This window comes from Bufo bufo, chromosome 4 (assembly GCF_905171765.1).
Source record: "Bufo bufo chromosome 4, aBufBuf1.1, whole genome shotgun sequence".
NCBI classification, from domain to species: Eukaryota; Metazoa; Chordata; class Amphibia; order Anura; family Bufonidae; genus Bufo; species Bufo bufo.
Window position 1 is genome coordinate 488,801,383 of NC_053392.1, and position 23,404 is coordinate 488,824,786.

Below are 23,404 nucleotides of genomic sequence, written 5' to 3' on the forward strand. Positions count from 1 at the left end.
CGAGATACTGGATTGATATCACAATCCTGCTGATTTGAAATTGTAAATTACCGTCCACCATGACAGGAGCGGGAGGCAAGGAGGATAGCTCAACAGGTTCGACACATTTCTTCAACAACGACTTATGAAATACGTTATGAATTTTCAAAGCCTGGATAAGCTCAAGATGGAAGGCTACCAGGTTAACAATGGCAGTGATCTTATATGGACCAATAAATCTTCCAAGAAGGTACCTTAAGCTTAATGTTTCTTGTGGACAGCCACACAGAATCACCCACTCTCAGGTCCGGACCATTCATATATCTCCTGTCAGCCACACGCTTATACCTGTTGCCCATCTTTTTCAGGTTATTATGAATTTCCCGCCAAATCAAAGACAAAGAGGAAAATCGTTCCTGCTCAGTAATACTGGAAGTTTGAGAACCAGAAAATGTGCCAAACTGCGGATAGAATCCATATGCCCCAGAAAACGGCGTCTACGGTTTTTAATGGCAAACTCAGCTAACGACAAGAATGAAGACCACTCCTCCTGGTTCTCTGAAACAAAACATCTTGCGCTCTGTCTGTCCGTTCGACTGAGGATGAAAAGCTAAAGAAAAGGACAATTGTACCCCCAGTTGAGTACAGAACGCTTTCCAGAATCTGGAAACAAACTGATTCCCCCGATCAGACACCACATCAGAGGGAATGCCATGTAGTTTCACGATGTTATCGACAAACACCTGTGCAAGAGTTTTGGCATTAGGTAGAGCAGGCAATGCTATAAAATGCGCCATTTTGCTAAACTAATCAACTACCACCAGGATCACGTTTTTTCCCGAAGAATTTCGGTAAATCCGTGATAAAGTCCATGGACAAATGCATCCAAGGTCTGGCACTGATGTGTAACGGAAGATGAGATCCAGAAGGCCAAGTATGTGTCACCTTAGCACGAGCACAGGTACAACAAGCTGACACATAGTCCTCAACACACTTACGTAGCCCCAGCCACCAAAATCTGCGCGAGATGAGATCGACAGTGGATCTACTCCCAGGGTGTCCAGCCAAGACAGTGCAGTGATGTTCCTCAAATACCTTGTGACGTAAGTCTGAAGGAACAAACTATTTTCCTGGAGGACAAGAGTCCGGTGCATCCTGTTGGGCCTCCAACACCTTAGGCTCAAGATCAGGATATAGGGCAGATATGACTAACCCTTCAAACAAAATAGGACTAGGATCTTTAGAATCACCACCCTAGGAAATCTGTGCGACAAAGCATCCGCCTTGACGTTCTTAACCCCAGGGCGATAGGTGACAATGAAGTTAAATCTGGTGAAAAACAGCGACAATCTGGCCTGCCTTGGATTCAGTTGTTTAGCTGACTCAAGGTAAGCCAGATTTTTGTGATCAGTAATTACTAATTACTTAATAAGTAATCAGTAATTACTTATTAATAGGATGAATTGCTCCTTCCAACCAATGGCGCGATTCTTCAAAAGCCAACTTAATGGCTAGCAATTCCCTATTAACCACGTCATAATTTCTTTCAGCAGTCGAGAGTTTTTTAGAGAAAAAAGCACATGGGCGCCATTTACTAGGTGAAGGATCTTGTGACAAAACTGCTCCCACCCCTACCTCGGATGCGTCAACCTCTACAATGAAAGGCTGATACACGTCCGGTTGCAACGGAATAGCGGCTGAAGCAAAACATTCCTTCACAGCAGAAAAGGCTTGTAATGCCGCCTCAGACCAAACTGAGAAATCGACCCCCTTCCTAGTTATGTCTGTTAAAGTTTTAACCACAGTTGAATAGTTCAAGATGAATTTACGGTAGTAGTTGGTGAATCCCAAAAACCGCATAAGTGCCTTCAGCTTTTCGGGTCAATCCCAGTCCAACACTGCACACACTTTCTCGAGATCCATACGTAAACCTGAGGATGAGAGCAAGTAACCCAGGAATTGCACTTCCTGAACAGCAAAAACGCATTTTTCCATCTTTGCATACAATTTATTCTCTCTTAGGATCTGTAACACCTGTTTCACATGATCCTGATGAGTCTCCATGTCTGGAGAATAAATTAGTATGTTATCCAGATATACAACAACAAATTTCCCTACCAGAGGATGAAAGATGTCATTGATAAAGTGTTGAAAAACCACTGGAGCATTGGTTAACCCAAAAGGCATGACCAGATACTCAAAATGACCCTCAGGGTATTAAAGGCCATCTTCCATTTATCCCCCTTTTTGATCCTTACTAAATTATATGCCCCCCTCAGATTAAATTTAGAGAACACCTTGGCACCAACAATTTGATTAAACAAATCCGGATTCAAAGGAAGGGGGTAAGGATCACGTATGGAAATACGGTTGAGCTCACGGAAGTCCAGACATGGTCTAAGGGTATCATTTTTTTTCTTTTTACAAACAAAAACCCAGCAGCCACTGGGGATTTGGATCGTCTGATATGATCCTTCGCCAAGCTCTCGGTGATATTCTCCCGCATAGCCTTTCTTTCAGTCTCTGAAAGACTATACAACCGAGATTTGGGCAGTTTAGCTTCAGGAATAAGATTGATGGGACTCCTGGTTACCACTCTCAGAAAACACATCAGAAAATTCGGAAATTAAAAAGGGTACAGTTTTAGTGGTGACCACAGAGAAAGACGCATTAAGGCAGTTGTCCATGCAAAAATCACTCCAATCGAGAATCTGTCTCGCTTGCCAGTTGATGGTAGGGTTATGTTTGCTTAACCATGGCAAGCCCAAAACCATCGGAGCAGGCAGACCCTCCAACACATAACATGAGACAGATTCCTGATGGAAATCACCCACTCTTAAATGGATGTCATTTACCACCTGCGACAGGCATTTTTGTGTAAGAGGTGCAGAATCAATTGGAAAGACAGAAATGCTTTTCTCTAGTGCCCTAGTATTCAACCCATGAATATGAACAAACTGTCTGTCAATCAGCTTAACCCCAGCCCCACTGTCGATTAAATACAATGATTTTCACAGTTATGGTGGACTCTAGAGCCACCTTGGCAGACAGGAGAAATTGGGTACTACCAGTAAATGACAAAAGTAAGTTTTCTTGCTCCCCACCCACACCACCAATTGAAATTTGGGGACTAAGCGTTTTTCTTTTGTTTACGTCTTGACACTCAATGTACAGACAAATATTCACAGAATTTCCCTTTTTTCCACAACATAAACAGACTCCCTTCATATGACCAGAGCTTTTACCAGCAGTCCCAGGAGTAGCTCCCACCAATTGCATAGGCTCCTCACAAGGCATAACCACAGGTGTCTCTTTACCATACATGTCAAAGGAAGCCGCCACCTTATTTGACAGTGCGTCCTGAGGGTGAGGACCCTTAGATCTCCCCCTCGGGCGTCTATCCAGACATACAGCAAGGGACATAGCTGCTTCCAATGACTCAGGTTTTTCATGACTCAGGTTTTCCATGATGCAGTTTATCAGATAGACCCTGACAGGACTGGCTACGGAGAGCAGGATCATTCAACTCCGTATCCGTAGCCCATCTCCTAAATTCAGAGCAATAGATTTCCGAGGAGAGCTCTCTCTGTCGTAAACCACGTAACATGGTCTCAGCCTGAGAGATTCAATCCGGGTCATCATAAATAAGACCCAAGGCTCTAAAAAATTATTCTACCAACTGCAGTGACGGTGATCCGGTCGGCAGAGAAAAAGCCCAAGACTGTGCATCATCCTTAAGCAAATAAATGATCATACCTACACATTGACACTCATCCACAGAAGAGTATGGACGCAGCTTAAAGTACAACTTACACGATTCCCTGAACCAAATGAAATTGTCATTACCCCCAGAAAATCTGTCCGGGAGGGCAATCTTAGGTTCAGGGCAGGCCTGGTACCCACCATCGAAACCCGCCGCCTGTGGTCTCTGAATCCGTAAGACTGTCGCGCGGAGGTCAGCAACCTCCAATGACAGTCCCTTCAGATGTTCGACCAGTGCAGACATAGGATCCATAGCTGCACTGACCTGAACAAAATAGCAGTTTTTGTGGTGAGATAATGTCATGATCAGTGTGGGGGAAAATGACCACACTGAACACAGGAGGGAAGGGGAACAGTAACTAGGCCTGGAAACTAGGGAAGGAACAGGACACCTCCTAAATAACCCTGAGCCCTTAATTCCTCCTAAACAACACTGAGCCCTTAATTCCCTATAAGGCCCTGGAATAAGATTAGGACCAGAGACAACCCATTCCTCCCCAGATGGACAAATGGAAGTCTCTGTCTCAGGCCCAGATACAAACAACAGGGAAAAATACAAAACACAAACAAACGGGACACTTAATTTCTGTAGAGATGGATAGAACACCAGAGACGACCTCACACCAGCTCAGCCAAACCCAAATGAAGCTATCTACCGCATAGCCAGAAGGGTTGGGTCAGACTATAAAGGGTAGAAGTGATGACCACTGAGCAACAGCTGAGAAAAGGGAAGTGGTCATTAACCCTATCAACACTAAATCAAGATAAATCAAGGAGACTGTTAGATTCTTCCACGCTCAGCCAGTCAACCTGATCTCCTGACACCAGTCACTTGAGGGACCGTGACAATATACCTGTGTATCCAAAAATATAATCCTCTCCATTGAAGCCATCAATGTGAACTTGATATGTTCATCAATGGAGTTCAAATATTGATGAAACTCAGTAAGGACAACATTGTCGATGTATCTGCACCATGACAGAACATGTCTGAAATGGGGAGACACATAAATGAAATGATCCTCAAGTGAATGCACTTAAATATTTGCATAAGTGGGCGCGATATTAGACCCACCCTCTGCAAATAAAACTTGCCGTGAAACGTAAAATAATTACCAGTTAATGTCAACTCAAGAAGATCAAGTATAAACACTTTGGTCTCTTTTGTATAGACAGATTGTTCAATGACTCTTTCTACAGCTTGTAGGCCCTCATCATGACTGATAGAGGCAGCGATGGACTGGCCATCGGGAGTACCGGGAGAATCCCGGTGGGCCGATCGAATTATGGGCCGGCCAGGGCCGCCATCAGGGGGGTAAAGCCGATACCCCAGTAAGGGGCCCGGACCCCGGGGGGGCCCGGCCGGTCCCGAGCCATTTTAATTTTTTTGCTGTCAGTGTGTTAACTTTAAAATCAGCGCTCATCTCTTTACTATCTTACACTGACTCAGCTCCAGTAACAGCAGGCAGTGTGGGGGCGGCGCTCACTCACTGACGTCACACGCCTGCTCCTCCCACTAGGCGGCGCAGGCGCGTGACGTCAGTGAGTGAGCGCTGCCGCCCGCACTTGTTACTGGAGGCTGGAGGGAGCTGAATGTAAGGTAGTAAAGAGATGAGCGCTGTGTTAAAATTAAAGTTACTGTCTGCAGCCTGCAGGATACCGATTTATTAATGTATACTACTGTGAGTGGCGGGGAGGGGGATCTATGGATGACGGCACTGTTATAGGGAGGGGGATCCGTGGATGGCACTGTTATGGGGGGGGGGGTCTGTGGATGACACTTATGGGGGGGGGGTCTGTGGATGACACTTATGGGGGGGATCTGTGGATGGCACCATTATGGAGGGGGATTTTTTTTTCTAAATTAAGAGTAAAAATAAAAAACCTGTTTATACTTACAGTGGAATGTTTTTACTTATGTTTTTTTTTTACTGTGTTTGGGAAAAATAAAGTGGGCCGGTCTGGCTGAAGTCCAGGGCCACTTTATTGTCCCAGTCCATCCCTGGATAGAGGTATACAATAAAACAATGTCAAATGAGGCTAAATAGCCCCTTAAATATCTTTTATATTTTTAAAAAATCGCCAGTGTCCCTAATATACGATTTAGCTCCTATGGTGTACTGTCTTAGTACCTTATCTAAATAGGTAGCAATGTTTGACCGGAGAGAATTCCAGACTGATATTATTGGATGTCCCGGAGGATCATCCAATTTTTTGGGGAATTTTAGGCAGTACATACAGGGCAGGCTCCAGGTTCATGTGGGCCCTTGGGCGATAAATCCCAGTGGGCCTCCTTGAGACATTTTTGTACATTTACATGTCCCTCTGTGGCTCCCACATGGTATAATGACCATCAGTGGCCATATACAGTATAATGACCACTAGTGGACCTTCACACAGTATAATAACCCCCCCCCCCAATGTCCCCAAGCACAGTATAATGAACCCCAGTGGCCACACACACAGTATAATGACCCCACAGTGGCCCTCCATTCAGAATAATAACCCCCAGTGGCCCCACACTGGGGGTTATACTGTATGGAGGGGGCACTGAGGGTCATTATACTGTATGGTGGTCACTGGAGGTCATTATATTGAATGGCGGCTCTGGTGGTCATCATATTGAATGGAGGGTCATTGGGGATCATTATACTAAATGGGGGGCACTGGGGGTCATTATACTGTGTAAGGGGCCCTCACAGACTAATGACTCCCCCAAGTGGCCCCCCTACATACCTATCATTGCTGGAGTTCAGGGGACAGAGGAGCCGGTGGTCCTGTCATTCACTAACCGCAGCTCCATGTGTTCCTTGTCTCCTCCTTGAGACACACATCATGATGTCACCGCTGGGCTGGGCCTGGAGGAGAGAAGGAGCTGTGCAGTGATGTAACTAAAACTGACTGGGCCCCACAGAAAATTTTACTATGCCCCCCCCCCCCCCCCCCGCCCCCACCAGTGGTTTCACATCACGTTTATTCCTATCGGTTTGATGTACACAAATGTGCAGCACTCCACGTTTATGTATCCTGCAGAGTCTAGTAAAAAAATGCATACGTTAATGTATATGTTTTTTTTACAATGGAACTGTATGGTAAACGGACGCCACTGTACAGCATCAGTCTGAGGCATCTGTTAACGTATACATTTTGGTATGCATTAAATGGATGGCAAAAATGTGATGTGAACCCAGCCTTAGTGTCAGAATAAGCACCAGTACACAGCAGAGCAGCGGGGCAGAGAGGGTAGGCCGCCATGTACTGACAGAGCGCTACCTGGTCCTGGTGGTCAGGGGTGAGGACTGTGTTTCCCAAGGATAATTTATTTACTGGGAAATACCGCACACAGTATAATACATTATAATCTATATACTATAAAGATATTAGCCCTACCACCGAATAATAATACAATTAGGGGGTCATTATTATGTAGAAATATGTCTATATTAGGCGTATTTCTGACACAGATTGTGGCGCAAAGGTCATTAGCACCGCAATCTGCATCTTTTTCCTGCTCATGGCAGGTCTAAAAAAGGTGGCGTGGGCAGGGAAAGGGATACAGTTATGGCCATACAGTTATTGGATACCACCGCCATACAGTGACCGGATAACACCTCTGTAGTGTGACCGGATAACACCGCCATACAGTGACTGGATAAAAGGGTATGAGAGGGCACAGTACAGGGAATGACTAGGGGCACTGTACAGGGTGTGGTAAGAGGGCACAATGCAGGGTATAAGAGGGCACAGTACGGAGTGGGTGGCACAGTACAGGGTGGGGGGGCACAGTCACATGACTCTGTGATGTTAGAAGGTCCTTATGGTAAATGCGGTTCAGACATCACCATAATGAGAGGCAGAGGAGTGAGACAGGGGTCCGGGGCCCTGGATGTATAAGAGTGGTGAACACAGCAAGTAGGTGGAAGGGGCTATGAGGGGGATTCATACAAAAAGGAGGAACAGGAGGTCTGTGCAGGGCAGCAACAGGAGATAGGAAGGTGGAACAGGAGCTCTGGATACATGAGGGAGGAAAGGAGACAGCAGGGGATCCATGAGGTTGAGATAGGACAGGATATGGGGGGCAGGTGTCATGGAGGCAAACTGCTTAATGTTGCAGTAAAAAAAGTAAAATGCATAAAGCTGCATCTCCTCCCCACCCCCATCCCACAGAGAAGAGACAGTCACAGTGAAGACTCACTGATAAACTCTGCGTGTCTGAAGCTGGTAAGGTAACCTGCTGCTCTGCTGAACGGAGTGAAGAAGGGGCGTATCTGAAGCTTTGCAGCAGCTGGCCTCATGTGACTCAGAAGGCCCACCAGAGGGGTACTGTGTAAGTGAAATGACAGCAACGAGTGCTTCCATCTGTATTGATGGAAGTGCTCATAGCAGCTAAGTGAGCCTCCTCAGGAGCAGTGGGCCCCGGCATTTGCCCGGGTTTTCTGGGTGCTGACGCCGGCCCTGAGTACATATATGAGTGGAGTCACTAGGGATGTAATCGTCAAATATTCTTTAAGCTGTTTGTCAATGATTTTCGACTTCTCCGCCGTAGTCAATAGCCTATCTATGTCCCTAGCTATAGAAAATTTTGGATCACTATCAACCTGTTCATACTTATTTCCATCATTCAATTGTCTCAAAATCTCTCTGATGTATTTAGAAGTGTCCATCACCACAATCCAACCACCCTTATCCGCAGGCTTGATGGTGAGATCAGGGTTGTTAGACAGACTATCCAAAGCAATCAACTCCCAAGTTGTAATATTAGGACTCTATATTTTACCACCTTGACCTATGCATCACAACACCATTACATCAGATTTTACTGCTTCAATAAATGCTTCTATGGCATGTGAGTTTATCAAAGGAACAAAATCACTTTTCAAATGTAAGTTAAATTGCTTCAATGTCCAAATAGAATGCTGTAATTGGGGGTTAATATCACCCTCAGAACCACTGGAGTTTGAGTCGAACCACACCCTCAGTTTGAAATTTCTGATGAAGCCGTTCAAGTCCAACTCCAACTGGAACCAATCCATCCCCACCTGTGGACAAAAGGACAAACCTTTGCTCAACACCCTTAACTCATATTCATCCAATACATGTGAAGAAATATTTAACACCATATTAGAGTCTATTTTTTCTTGTTGGTGTTCTGTGTTTTGGAATTGTGGTATCTTGGGGTCTTCTGTGATCTGGTTTTTCCTATATCTTCTGTACTGACAGCCTCCTCTCCTTGTGAGTCGTCTTGTATAAGTAGATTCTGGTTCTCTAAAAAAGAGCCTATAGCTTCACTTGATTTCACATTTATATTTTTGTTTGCGTCCTTTATATTTCTTGGAGTCTTTTTTGCTTGTGTTCTTTTATTTGTGCATGTAGAGTCCCAATGTATAGACATAACCTGATGTATAATCATACTGATCTCTGTGCCATTTTTTTTCTTTTTGTTTCCTCCAGATCGTTCCGCATCTTCTCCAAGAAAGTATGTTGCCTTTCCAAAAAAGAATCCACATCATTTACAGACATAATCAATTTCAATGATGTCTCTATTTCCACTTAAGGCTAGCTAGTTCTTTTTGCAAGATCTCAATGTTCAGGAGGATAATATCCAACGCATATTTGTTGGAAATTGCTTTAAATCGTGCTCTGAATTCACCATCCTGTGTGAACATATTTGGTTTCAAATGTGACCTCATACCTATTGGTATGCGATTTAAAATACTGAGCCAGTGTTAATAAATGCAATTCCAATGACAAAATATTTTTTGTAATATTTTCATAGTCCCTTTTAATGTTCATAGCAGAGGGTATAGTGAGGAAAGTAGCATCTTCCTCCAAATTACCCATTATTCTCTCCACATCTGTGTTATTATAGAAGAAGTGCAAATTTGTCCAAATTTTGAAGATCAATACCTTACATCTTGAAAGTTGGGGTGCAGAGCTTTCAATCAATAGAATACTTCAGAAGATAGGGCAGCACCCCTCCAAACAATAGTCCGGTTGCCAGTGTTCGCTTTTTTATGTTTTTAATGAGCACACTAGGCACTTTATGGTTCTTGGGCACGCATAGAAATCAGTTTTTTGAATATAATTATACAATCATGTTGCACATTAATAGAAATACATATACAGTACAGACCAAAAGTTTGGACACACCTTCTCATTCAAAGAGTTTTCTTTATTTTCATGACTACGAAAATTGTAGATTCACACTGAAGGCATCAAAACTATGAATTAGCACATGTGGAATTATATACATAACAAACAAGTGTGAAACAACTGAAAATATGTCATATTCTAGGTTCTTCAAAGTAGCCACCTTTTGCTTTGATTACTGCTTTGCACACTCTTGGCATTCTCTTGATAAACTTCAAGAGGTAGTCCCCTGAAATGGTTTTCACTTCACAGGTGTACCCTGTCAGGTTTAATAAGTGGGATTTCTTGCCTTATAAATGGGGTTGGGACCATCAGTTGCGTTGAGGAGAAGTCAGGTGGATACACAGCTGATAGTCCTACTGAATAGACTGTTAGAATTTGTATTATGGCAAGAAAAAAGCAGCTAAGTAAAGAAAAACGAATGGCCATCATTACTTTAAGAAATGAAGGTCAGTCAGTCAGCCGAAAAATTGGGAAAACTTTGAAAGTAAGGGCTATTTGACCATGAAGGAGAGTGATGGGGTGCTGCGCCAGATGACCTGGCCTCCACAGTCACCGGACCTGAACCCAATCGAGATAGTTTGGGGTGAGCTGGACCGCAGAGTGAAGGCAAAAGGGCCAACAAGTGCTAAGCATCTCTGGGAACTCCTTCAAGACTGTTGGAAGACCATTTCAGGGGACTACCTCTTGAAGCTCATCAAGGGAATGCCAAGAGTGTGCAAAGCAGTAATCAAAGCAAAAGGTGGCTACTTTGAAGAACCTAGAATATGACATATTTTCAGTTGTTTCACACTTGTTTGTTATGTATATAATTCCACATGTCTTAATTCATAGTTTTGATGCCTTCATAGTCATGAAAATAAAGAAAACTCTTTGAATGAGAAGGTGTGTCCAAACTTTTGGTCTGTACTGTATATATAATAAGGAGATTGTGAAATATATGCACTGTTTCAATCGAATCATTTTTAAGCACTGTGTTTATATTTAATCATGTGAAAAAGTTATTTTGTGATGAAATGACACATATAGATGTATTTATTGGATATTGACTGATTAATTGAGAGTGATATAAGTATATGCAATTGCGCTGTTGTAATTCACTTGGCTTGAGAAAGGTTCCGTGAGGGGACTGGAACATTGCTGCTGTGACATGTGTGTCACTATATAAAGAGGTGTGCCATGGATTTCTACAATTATCTATACACCCGGAGTCAAGGGTCGAACGCTGACAACATTGTTTGGAGGTGTGCTGCACTATTGTAACGGGGAGCCGGCAACGCGCTTCCTCCTTGCAGCGCCACCGGCATCCCGCATCTGTGCAGGAGTGAGGACGGGGCCTGCGTCCTCGTCTCCATGGGGACCAGGGGGCAAGGAGGACCCAGCCGCGCACGCCTTCTCAGCGCAGCCAGCATCTACCTCGCTGAAAGAGGCACTAAGTGCTGATCGCAATTTATCAGCACTCAGATGGTTTGGGGTGGACTTAGGTCACGTGACGCTGGCCACGTCATGTGACCCACTTGTTCTACTATTTAAACAGGCAGCCTGCTGGCCACAGGTTTCCTGTGAATGGTTTTGCTACCCTCACCAGCATTTTCGTATTGTGCCTTCTGTGTGTTTTTGACCTCGGCTCTGTTTTTGACCTCGAGCTTGTGATCTCCCTGGAATTGATTTGACCTCTTGGCTTCAGTCTCCGGATTGTGTTTTGACTTCGTTATTAGTGATGAGCGGCAGGGGCAATATTCGAATTTGTGATATTTTGCAAATATTTGGGCAAATATTCGCCATATATTTGCGAATTCGAGAATTAATTATCTCCAGTGATTATTTTCTTGATTGCAGAAATCGGCAATTTAAAAATTTGCAATAAAAATTTGCATTACGAAAATTTGCAATCAGCACTACTCCTAAAGTCAAAGATATTGCAGCCTTTTCATTGGCCCACAAGCTAGAAACAGGAAGGGATCATGTGTACTGATTAAAAAATAAATCTTGAATATTCTAAATTATGAATATATATAACTAAATTCTAAATATTTGCAAATTCTTGAAGTGCCGATATTCGCGATAAAAATTCGCAATTCGAATATACGTGATCAACACTATTCGTTATCGGATTGCTCCCTGTTTACCTGCGTGACTTCCTGGCTTTGACTTTGGCTTGTCTGACTCTGTTACGGTACTTCTGTTATCTTCTTAGGCCCTTGCACATATCTAAGCGAGGGACTGCCACCAAGTTGTATGCCGTCGGTTAGGACGGGCCGCGCAAGTAGGCACGGACAGAGGTGGGGTGAAGTTTAGGGCTGCACTTATCCCTACCCTCTGTCGTGACATCTATGTTCTGAAGTGTATATATACAGTATATATGTATGTATTAAGGCAGATTGCCTGGATTTGTGGGAGGGGCTGAGGTCCGCCTCCAGCCTATTTAGGGCACTCCCCTTACCTGGCTCCTGCATCATTGAGGTCTGAGCTTTTGAGAGAGGAGGTCGCGTGTGGAGTGTCTGGAGAGTTGCCTGCGAATCGCTAGAAGTTCTGGGAGTTTTTCGTTGCCATCAGTTCTGGATTTGGAGCATTTCGGTTCTATTTTTCCAGCTTCACTCGGTTCACTGTGGGTCACGTTTGCCCGTTAAACTGCGAGTCATCCATACGGTGCAGCCGGGGCCTCACGGTTGCCCCCTGTACCGGTTCAATTCATTTCACCAAACGCTGCACCAATGTCACTGTTTTCTCGTACAAGTCACCAGTATTTCATTTCTGTCACGCCTTGTTCATGCACAAATTTGTCTACACCGTACCACTATTCCGGTCAGCACCCCTGCGGCAGGCATGCAGTCGTTCCTGGGAAATCCCCATTTCTTTTCATTTCACCAAACGCTGCACTAATGTCACAGCTTTCTCGCCCAGGTCACCAGCATTTCATTTCTGTCATGTCTCGTTCACACATAAATTTATCTGCACCGTATCGCCACTCCGGTCAACACCCCTGCGGCATGCAGGCAGTGGTTCTGAGTCATCCATACGGTACAGCCAGGGCCTCACGGTTGCCCCTGTACCGGTTCATTCATTTCATCATACGCTGCACCAATGTCACGGTTTCTCATACAAGTCACCAGTTTTCATTTCTGTCACGCCTTGTTCATGCGCAATTTGTCCACACCGTACTACGATTCCGGTCAACACCTCTGCAACATGCGGCATGGTTTCTGGCCTAATCCGCCATTTCTGTTTCATTTCATTCATGGACGCTGCGCCAATATCACGGATTTCTCAGTCACCAGCATCTCATTTTGTCATGTCTCGTTCAAGCAATCCCACAGAAACAACACTGCGGTCAGCACCCCTGGGGTCCAGGCTCGTTCCCCATTTCTTTTTCAGTCCATATCACCCCACAATCACCCACATTCATGCCCCCCCCTCCTCATGTTCATGTGCACGGCTGCAGGAGCACAAATGCGTATGAGTCATTCATACGGTACAGCAGGGCCTCACGGTTGCCCCTGTACCGGTTCATTTCATGTCATCAATGCGCACCAATATCACAGGTTCATACAAGTCACCAGCATTCATTTCTGTCACACCTGTTTCATGCGTATTTATTCACAAACCGCACCACCATTCCGGTCAACAGCTCTGGCAGCATGCGACCAATGGTTCCTGGATTAAATCCCCCTTTTCTGTTGTTCTTTCACACACTGCACCCATGTCACGGCTGCTCGCAGCAATCACCGGCAGCTCATTGCTCATGCCTATTCTGGCGTCTCCCCACAGGACCGTCACTCCGGTCAGCTCCCTGATGGTTCCAGCCCCATTCCCCATTTCTGGTTTATTTCAGTTCACCACTCAACATCCAACATTCATTCAAGCCAGCCCAGGTTATTGTTCCTGGGTTTTCCTCCCATTCCAGTTCAACAAACCACCCTGCACTCACTTACATTCATGCCCCCCCCCCCCCCCCCCCCGTTTCATGTCACAGCAGGGCCAAAAAATCACACACTTGCTCACATGACCTTGCGCAGCTGAAAAGGCCACACTGCTCACACCCTCCCTCATGGTCAGCACCGCCGGGCACGCACGCTGCTTCAAGGCGACCCCCCCCCCCCCGCTGCCTCCGGTCCCATTCCGCCGATCCTCCTGCCGTGCTGCCGATGGCGGCCGGCCGCGTCTCTGCGTTTGGTCTGCGCACGCGCGGCCGGGGTACTGCGCATGCGCGGCGGTGCCGTCGGCGCATGCGCTGTGTCCCGGCGGCCGTCCGCCGTTGTGGCTGTTGCAGGGTGCCGCCGCCGGGTCTGTCCGACCTCCTGACTGGCCGGCGGAGCCCTGGGCCAGTAGTTCAGCGTCATGCCCCCACCCACACAGGCTGCACAGTCCAGGGGGCATCCAGCCTGTTTTGCCTTGCACACAAACCCTCCTTGTTAAAACACCCCACCGCCATCAGGTCAAACAGCCCCCACACATAAACATAAACCCACCACTTTGCCCCAGGGCCAAAAATAAATAAATAAATAAATAATAAAAAAAAAATATATATATATATATATATATAAAGGGAAACCCGCCATATAGTCCATGGCCATACGTTCCACCATAAAAAAAAAACGGGAAATCCATACAGGCCGCACGATCACACGCTCCGCCACGTAATAAATCACAGGCCTCATTTCGCACATCACAGGCGCTGCATTATTGCATATTCACGTTATGATCCTCTCGGGTCATGCTAATGTTTATACCACAGTCCACTCTCGTCATACTACTTTCTGTTACCAGGTACGTACACCTGCTCTTAAACGATTTTCTCCTTACATTTCGGATGGTCCCGTTACAAAAAAAAAAAAAAAAAAAAAAAAAAACTGGGGGGAGGAGTTATCGTCTGGTTACTAATAAAGGAAAAAAAAAAAACCGAATTAAAGGACACAGACCAATACGTTCCATTGGATTGCAAACGCGCATTTCCACTTGTGCATGGCCAGGCGCCACGCGCTGGTCTCTTCTCACACCAGGCGCAAGCTATCATTTCATGAACAACCGTCATGATCCTCCGGGTCATGCATATGTACCATGTACATTGTCACATTTCATTACACTATTTTATGTCTCCCCTCCCCCTCTTTTTCAGGCGGTCAACCTATATTGTATTTTGCACTACCGTGTATCCGGAAAATACCACCAGGTACGTTCACCTGCTCATTTAACAAAAGTCTTCCTTACATTTCGAATGATCCCGTTAGGGTCAGCGTGCTGGCTTTAGGGGCACCATCATCCCACTAGGTTACCCCCTTCTTGGCTTCGCCAGCAGTTAGTGGTCCCGCGAGGCCGACACCCCGCCTCAAACGTACAGAGGCACCCGCCCAACGCGCCACCTCGTTAGTAAGCCGCCTCGCGTGTTGCATAGAGAGGGCCTCACCTGTCACTCCCTTCCCCTAGTCCTGTCTTACAGTCACCGAGAGGCCAACGCTCCTGCCACTACCACAAGTGGCCTCATTAACCCCTCGCGCCAAATCATAGGTAGAGCCTCTCAAGCCGCTTGGCAATTAGCAGGGCCTCATCTGTCACCATGCAAGTATAATTTTTTCGCCGTCCGGCCTAGCTAGCCAGCACGATCCTGTGTTTCCCCAAGCTAATCAACTGTTTTGTTTTACTATGTCTCTGGAAGGGAAAGAGAACTTCTCCCTACCTGGCACCCCTGCTAGATCCGTCACTGCTACCCAGGGAGACGGTCTAGCCAGTCCAGCACCCATCAGATCCTGGGCAATCCCGCGCATAACGATTGAGTCAAGGTGACGGCATGTTCCCTTGCCCGCCACGGCGAGGGAAGCAGAGCTTTTCCGGCTGCTGCGCACGCCAATCGATAACAGGGAGGCAGGGGAGGACCTAGCCAGTCCAGCACAGGGGATATACATACCATGCTGTCCTCCCTAAATGTCATCCATGTCTAAAGTCAACGCCAGGTTGGAGAGGCTGGAATCGGTCACTGCGACCCTCTCCTTGGCGGGGCCACCACCGGCAGCGTCACCGGCCGGATTGCCAGTGATCACGTCGACCGTTAGCCTGGAGGACCAAGAAGTCAGCCCGACACACATAATACCGGAGGAGGAACCGGGGGTACCCATCGCCACCAAGAAGACAGAAGGGCCAGACACGGTCATCACCTTTCCTGGGTACCCAGTTGGATTCAGCCAGTTTGCCATCCGGGAAGATCCAGGACATTCTCGCCCACATAGGCAACTACCTTCAACTCCGCACCGGCAACCGCAAAGAACTGCAGTCCCTGCTGGGCTCCCTGATCTTTGCTATGCGCATCCACCTCAGTGTCGCTCATTTATATCACGGCTCCTGCACCTCTCCCCTTTTCCTACACGACTCGCACAGGTTGTCCCTGGATGCCCACGCTGCAGGCAGGTCTGGGCATGTGGGGGAGATTTCTGTCCACCTGGAATGGCGGGAGCTTGTTTCTCCCTCAGCCGTCGGACTCTTCCCCCTCTATCTGGTCAGATGCGGCATCTACCACAGGCTTCGCGGCCATTTTTGGGAACGATTGGCTGTGGGGCAGCTGGCCTCCTGCGGTCCGGGGTTTGGAAGGATTCTCCACTGCCTCAGCGCTTTTCAAGATCTACCCCATCGTGGCGGCGGCCGTAGCATGGGGTCATTCATGGGCAACATGTCGGTCCGGTGCTATTCAGACAACCATACGACCTGCCAGTTCATCAACAGGATTGTTCCAAATCTCTCACAATCGTGAGGTTTCTGCGGAGACTTCCTTGGTTGGCCGCTTGCAATATTTTCTTCTTGCATTGTTTCCATGTCCCGGGGGTGGGCAATACGGCAGCTGACAGTCTGTCTCGCGTCAAATTTCAGGCATTTCATCAAGCTCTCCCATCAGCGTTACCCACGGCCTCCATCACTCCATTATTTCAAACAGCTCATTCTGGATTAGAAGGCATCATGCGGCATAGCCAGTCTTTGTCCCGCTTAGCACTATCAGACGATACACATAGAACATACGACAGAGCGTTCACACTATTCAACAGGTCCTGTTGGAACACAACATCACGCACCCCTTTTTGTCATGACGTCTCTTCCGGGTTTGGCTTCTTTTTGCCACCTCAAACTCATGTCATACAACACCATCAAACCATATCTCACTGGCATTTCAACATCATATGCTAATCATACACCCCAATAACATCAGCTTCATGTCCTCGCACCAGATCAAATCCATACTCAGAAGTATTCAGGAAACGGAACCCGCACGTCCAGCCCAGAGGCTACCCATAATCAATCATATTTTCAAAGCATTATCCGACTTACTGGACGCCACGCCTCTTGAAACAGATACCAACTCCATCATCAATACGGCATTTACTTGACCTTCTACGGATTCCTGAGTTCCGGGAAATTCATTACAGCCTCCACGACCCGAACCTCACCTTGTCTTCTTGTCTCCCACTTGTCAAAACACATGGGTCACTACATCCTGTCCTTACCTCACTCCAAGAATAGTCAGCACTTTCATATTACCCCACGCACAACAGATGGTGTCCAGTCAGGGTCCTGGTCCTGGATGCTCACAATCAGCGTCACAAGTTCTACCCTCTCAACCGCTACTTCAACTACATGGTTCGGTACTCACCACCACCACCTTCATGACCCATGTCGGGTCATCCCTCACACAACTAGGCCTCAACGCAGCCAACTACTCAGGGCACTCCTTTCGCATTGGAGCCACGTCCACGGCCTCCAGTGCCAACATCCTCACTCATGGCATCAGGGGATTGGGGCGCTGGGAGTCATCCGCTTACGCGCAATACATTCCCCAATCCAACACAAGAGTTTAAGAGTGGCTTTCCAAAACATGTCGGGTTAAGCTATTGATACATCAATTGGCTACAATAAACTGGTTTATTTCCATTTTTGCCCTCTTCTTTCTCAGGCCTACCTCATCCTCGGTTTCGGCACACCACAACCGACTGCACTCATTCCCTGCTTTCCCAGGGCTCTTCACTGTACTACCGTAAGCCCCTTACACAAGTATTAAGGCAGATTGCCTGGATTTGTGGGAGGGGCTGAGGTCCGCCTCCAGCCTATTTAGGGCACTCCCCTTACCTGGCTCCTGCATCATTGAGGTCTGAGCTTTTGACCCTCCCACCACTCCACTCATTTACAACTCATTTCTTCCATATCTTTTCCTTGGGTAGGCCTTCTTCTTTCTCAGGCCTACCTCATCCTCGGTTTCGGCACACCACAACCGACTGCACTCATTCCCTGCTTTCCCAGGGCTCTTCACTGTACTACCGTAAGCCCCTTACACAAATATATATACAGTATATGTCCGAAAACAGAGAGGTTGATTCCAGCTTTTAACGTATAAAAAGTGTTCTTTATTCGGCTTTCATAGTTTAAGATCCAACAAATATCACATGGAGAGACACACTCTGTGTCTCTCCATGTGATATTTGTTGGATCTTAAACTATGAAAGCCGAATAAAGAACACTTTTTATACGTTAAAAGCTGGAATCAACCTCTCTGTTTTCGGACATATCAAGTATGGCTGGGTTCAAGCCATTTTCCTTCCGTGCTTTACGCAGGTGATTAGAGGTGAGAGCTGCTACAATTTGTCCTTTTGTTTCATATATATATATATACACACTATATTTGTATTTTATTTAACATTACACAAAACCTGTTTTTGTTCCCCAAAAGGGAGTAATTTTTAGACAAACAAGCCAATGCTTCTTCTGATACCACTGTATATGTAAAAATACTGGCAGATATCTTCCCCTAAAGGGATCATTTTTGGACTGTAATTTTTTAATTTATTTATATGACAAATCTGACATTGCAACATGTTTTTACGCAGGCTTGTTACTACTGGCTTCCATCCATTTACCCAAAGCCATATATGTCACTGTCACTTCAACATTACTAATGCTGCCTTGGCGTTAACGGGCTTGGAAGGGGTTGGATACAATCAAATCTGCTGATTACCCATTTGTTAGAATCTGACCTGAAATAAATTTTAAGAAATTCATTTCAAGGGATAACGCTTTCAGGTTATCTTATAGAGACTGAGTCATATTGTGGATTCATGTTGTACAGATTCATAATAAGTCTCCATAGTCTATTCTATGATGGTACCTAATGGAAGAGCTAAAAGGAAATATGTGAAATACCTGTGACTCAATCATATGGACCTGTAGGGACTCTGTGTGGAGCTATGTGTGCATGGGCTTTAAATGTCAGTTTTTGCTAGGTATTTTTTTGTTGGTCCTATGAGATCCTATATTTTTGTCACAAAACGTTCAATTTTTTATATGAAATGGAGAGAAGATAGTTTATTTTTCAAAATGTCTTTTGGCTCTTTGAATCTAAAGAAACTAGGAAAAAGTGATGGAAAGTGCAACAATATTTTTTGCAATCACTTTGCATCAGTTCAAAAGGAAAAAAAAATATATGTATGGTAAAGAACCACCAGTGTAAAGTTAGCCAGAAGCAGCCACCTTTTTCCTACTCCAATTTTTTTTGTTGTTTTCTGACATCTACCTAGCAATTTGTAAAAAAAAAATGAAGGATACATATCGAGTCACAGTGACTACTCTATTACCTTAGCAAGATACAGTATTTCATGCATTTAAGTAAATTCTTCCTTTTCATCCACCTCTATTTGGAACTTTGCTACGTTAAAGGTTGCATTTATTTCTTAGGAAAAAGCATATAAATATATGAATAAAGGAAATGATTTTGAAAATGTACCTTTTGCATAGAATGAGTGAGAGCAAATCTGCTTATTTAAAATATGCATTTGTCAAATTTTCAGTCATTTTGAAATTGGGCAGCATTTTCAGTTTTGCACTTTGCTTTTGATTTACTAGAAATTTTACATGGAGCCTAAAAGTGCTGAGTTGACTAGCATTATTATTCGAAATGGAAAACATCTGTGCTTTCCATTATTATGTAAATGGTAGACTTTCTCTAGTTTCAAGGCATCTCTGCAATCATGATTTTTCATAATAATGAGTTGTTATTCTTTATTTCTGGGGCTCTAAAAGGCTGCAAATGGGAAGCTGCATTCTACTGTTTATCTTCAAAATACAATTAGATGTTAGCTTCCGTATGCCATTCATGTCTGTGAGTAGGTATTTTTAAGAAGTATAGCCCCTGTAAGGCATTGCTTATTAAACTCTAACTGTTCCAAGTGAAATATTAAAAGGATAATGCATTGTTTTTGCTATGTTCTACATGTTTCATACTAACACTGAAAACACTGTGGAATATTTTAAAACTGCATATTTAATTATACATTATGAAAAGAAAGCCAGGCTTAATAAATATGATATATTCATATAAAGAATGACAAATCATAAAAAATTCAGTTCTACTCATGATTGTGCTACTATTTTCTTTATGTTCAGCTTAGGCTATGTTTAAGTGCCTTTAGTGGGTACATTTGGGTAGTGATGGACGAACATCTGCCGGGACGGTTTCTGAACGCGATCGCGCGAACGCGATCAAATGTTCGCGAACCGCAAGTTCGTGGCAGATCCCGTTCATTTTAATGGCAGGTGAACCTGAAAAACCTTCAGCTCATATTTGCAGGCAAGAAATAATTACTAGAAATGCAAAAATAGTCCCACAACATGGACAGTGACATACCAGATGTATTATTCGAATTTGCGATCTCCATTCATTATTTTTTTCAATGCGAAATATCGGCAATATAATTTTCGCGCATGCGCAAATGCACTATACAGTACCCAAATGCACTATAAAGAAAGTATATTGGTATATAACACCCCGCTTCAATCAGTTTTTTGGGGGGGCGACTGGTATATCACACCAGTAGAAATTATTTGTTCCAATAACGCTTGTCCCTCTATATACCTGCAGTATCGCAGCAGAACCGCACACAACTGCCGCACAATACAAATGCACTATACAGGGAGTGCAGAATTATTAGGCAAATGAGTATTTTGACCACATCATCCTCTTTATGCATGTTGTCTTACTCCAAGCTGTATAGGCTCGAAAGCCTACTACCAATTAAGCATATTAGGTGATGTACATCTCTGTAATGAGAAGGGGTGTGGTCTAATGACATCAACACCCTATATCAGGTGTGCATAATTATTAGGCAACTTCCTTTCCTTTGGCAAAATGGGTCAAAAGAAGGACTTGACAGGCTCAGAAAAGTGTGATCATCGAACAATCAAGCGTTTCATTCAAAATAGTCAACAGGGTCGCAAGAAGCGTGTGGAAAAACCAAGGCGCAAAATAACTGCCCATGAACTGAGAAAAGTCAAGCGTGCAGCTGCCAAGATGCCACTTGCCACCAGTTTGGCCATATTTCAGAGCTGCAACATCAATGGAGTGCCCAAAAGCACAAGGTGTGCAATACTCAGAGACATGGCCAAGGTAAGAAAGGCTGAAAGACGACCACCACTGAACAAGACACACAAGCTGAAACGTCAAGACTGGGCCAAGAAATATCTCAAGACGGATTTTTCTAAGGTTTTATGGACTGATGAAATGAGAGTGAGTCTTGATGGGCCAGATGGATGGGCCCGTGGCTGGATTGGTAAAGGGCAGAGAGCTCCAGTCCGACTCAGACGCCAGCAAGGTGGAGGTGGAGTACTGGTTTGGGCTGGTATCATTAAAGATGAGCTTGTGGGGCCTTTTCGGGTTGAGGATGGAGTCAAGCTCAACTCCCAGTCCTACTGCCAGTTTCTGGAAGACACCTTCTTCAAGCAGTGGTACAGGAAGAAGTCTGCATCCTTCAAGAAAAACATGATTTTCATGCAGGACAATGCTCCATCACACGCGTCCAAGTACTCCACAGCGTGGCTGGCAAGAAAGGGTATAAAAGAAGAAAATCTAATGACATGGCCTCCTTGTTCACCTGATCTGAACCCCATTGAGAACCTGTGGTCCATCATCAAATGTGAGATTTACAAGGAGGGAAAACAGTACACCTCTCTGAACAGTGTCTGGGAGGCTGTGGTTGCTGCTGCACGCAATGTTGATGGTGAACAGATCAAAACACTGACAGAATCCATGGATTGCAGGCTTTTGAGTGTCCTTGCAAAGAAAGGTGGCTATATTGGTCACTGATTTGTTTTTGTTTTGTTTTTGAATGTCAGAAATGTATATTTGTGAATGTTGAGATGTTATATTGGTTTCACTGGTAAAAATAAATAATTGAAATGGGTATATATTTGTTTTTTGTTAAGTTGCCTAATAATTATGCACAGTAATAGTCACCTGCACACACAGATATCCCCCTAAAATAGCTAAAACTAAAAACAAACTAAAAACTACTTCCAAAAATATTCAGCTTTGATATTAATGAGTTTTTTGGGTTCATTGAGAACATGGTTGTTGTTCAATAAAATTAATCCTCAAAAATACAACTTGCCTAATAATTCTGCACTCCCTTTAATATACTTTCTAACATAGAAAGTATATTATAACATTGTACAAGGAAGGCAATCCATTAGAATATACATAAAGATAAAACGTAACCTTTAATAATTTTACTATGAGGGTCTATTCACACATCCGTAAGTGTTTTGCGGATCCGCAAAACACGGACAACGGCAATGTGCATTCCGCAATTTGTGGACCTCACATCGCCGGCACTATAATAGAAAATGCCTAATCTTTTCTGCAATTGCGGACAAGAATAGGACATGTTCTATTTTTTTGCGGAAACGGAAGCACAGATGCGGAAGTGCGGATCCACAAATGCGGATGCCGATCCGCAAATGCGGATGTGGACAACACATTTAGGCCCCATTGAAAATGAATGGGTCTGCACCCGTTCCGCAAAATTGCGGAATGGATGCAGACCCATTTTACGGATGTGTGAATGGAAAAGATATCCCTCAAAATGAAAATAAATGTAATTATTAAAGTTAAAGGGGTTTTGCACTTTGTTTTAACTGATGATCTATCCTCTGAATAGATCATCAGCATCTGATCGGCTGGGGTCCGACACCCAGGACCCCGGCCGATCAGCTGTTTGAGAAGGCAGCGGCGCTCCAGCAGCGGCGCGGCCTTCTCACTGTTTACCGCCGGCCCAGTGACGTCACGACTGGTATCAACTAGCGTGGGAGGGGCTAAGCTCCATTCAAGTGAACAGAGATTAGCCCCGCCCACGCTAGTTGATACTAGTCGTGACGTCACTGGGCCAGCGGTAAACAGTGAGAAGGCCACAGTGCTGCTGGAGCGCCGCTGCCTTCTCAAACAGCTGATTGGCAGGGGGCCCGGGTGTTGGACCCCCGCCGATCAGATGCTAATGATCTATCCAGAGGATAGATCATCAGTTAAAACAAAGTGCAGAACCCCTTTAAGCAAAAAGCATAGATGTGGTAGGCAATAACAATCAGGTGCTCGACGGCACCAATCAGAAACCATATGTCCTACCACAATCCGGGGGGTTCCAGTGCACATCCATGAATCCCGGAGGGAAAGCAAAAACCATTTATCCCTGGGCTAGATGATGATGTGGTATTGAAT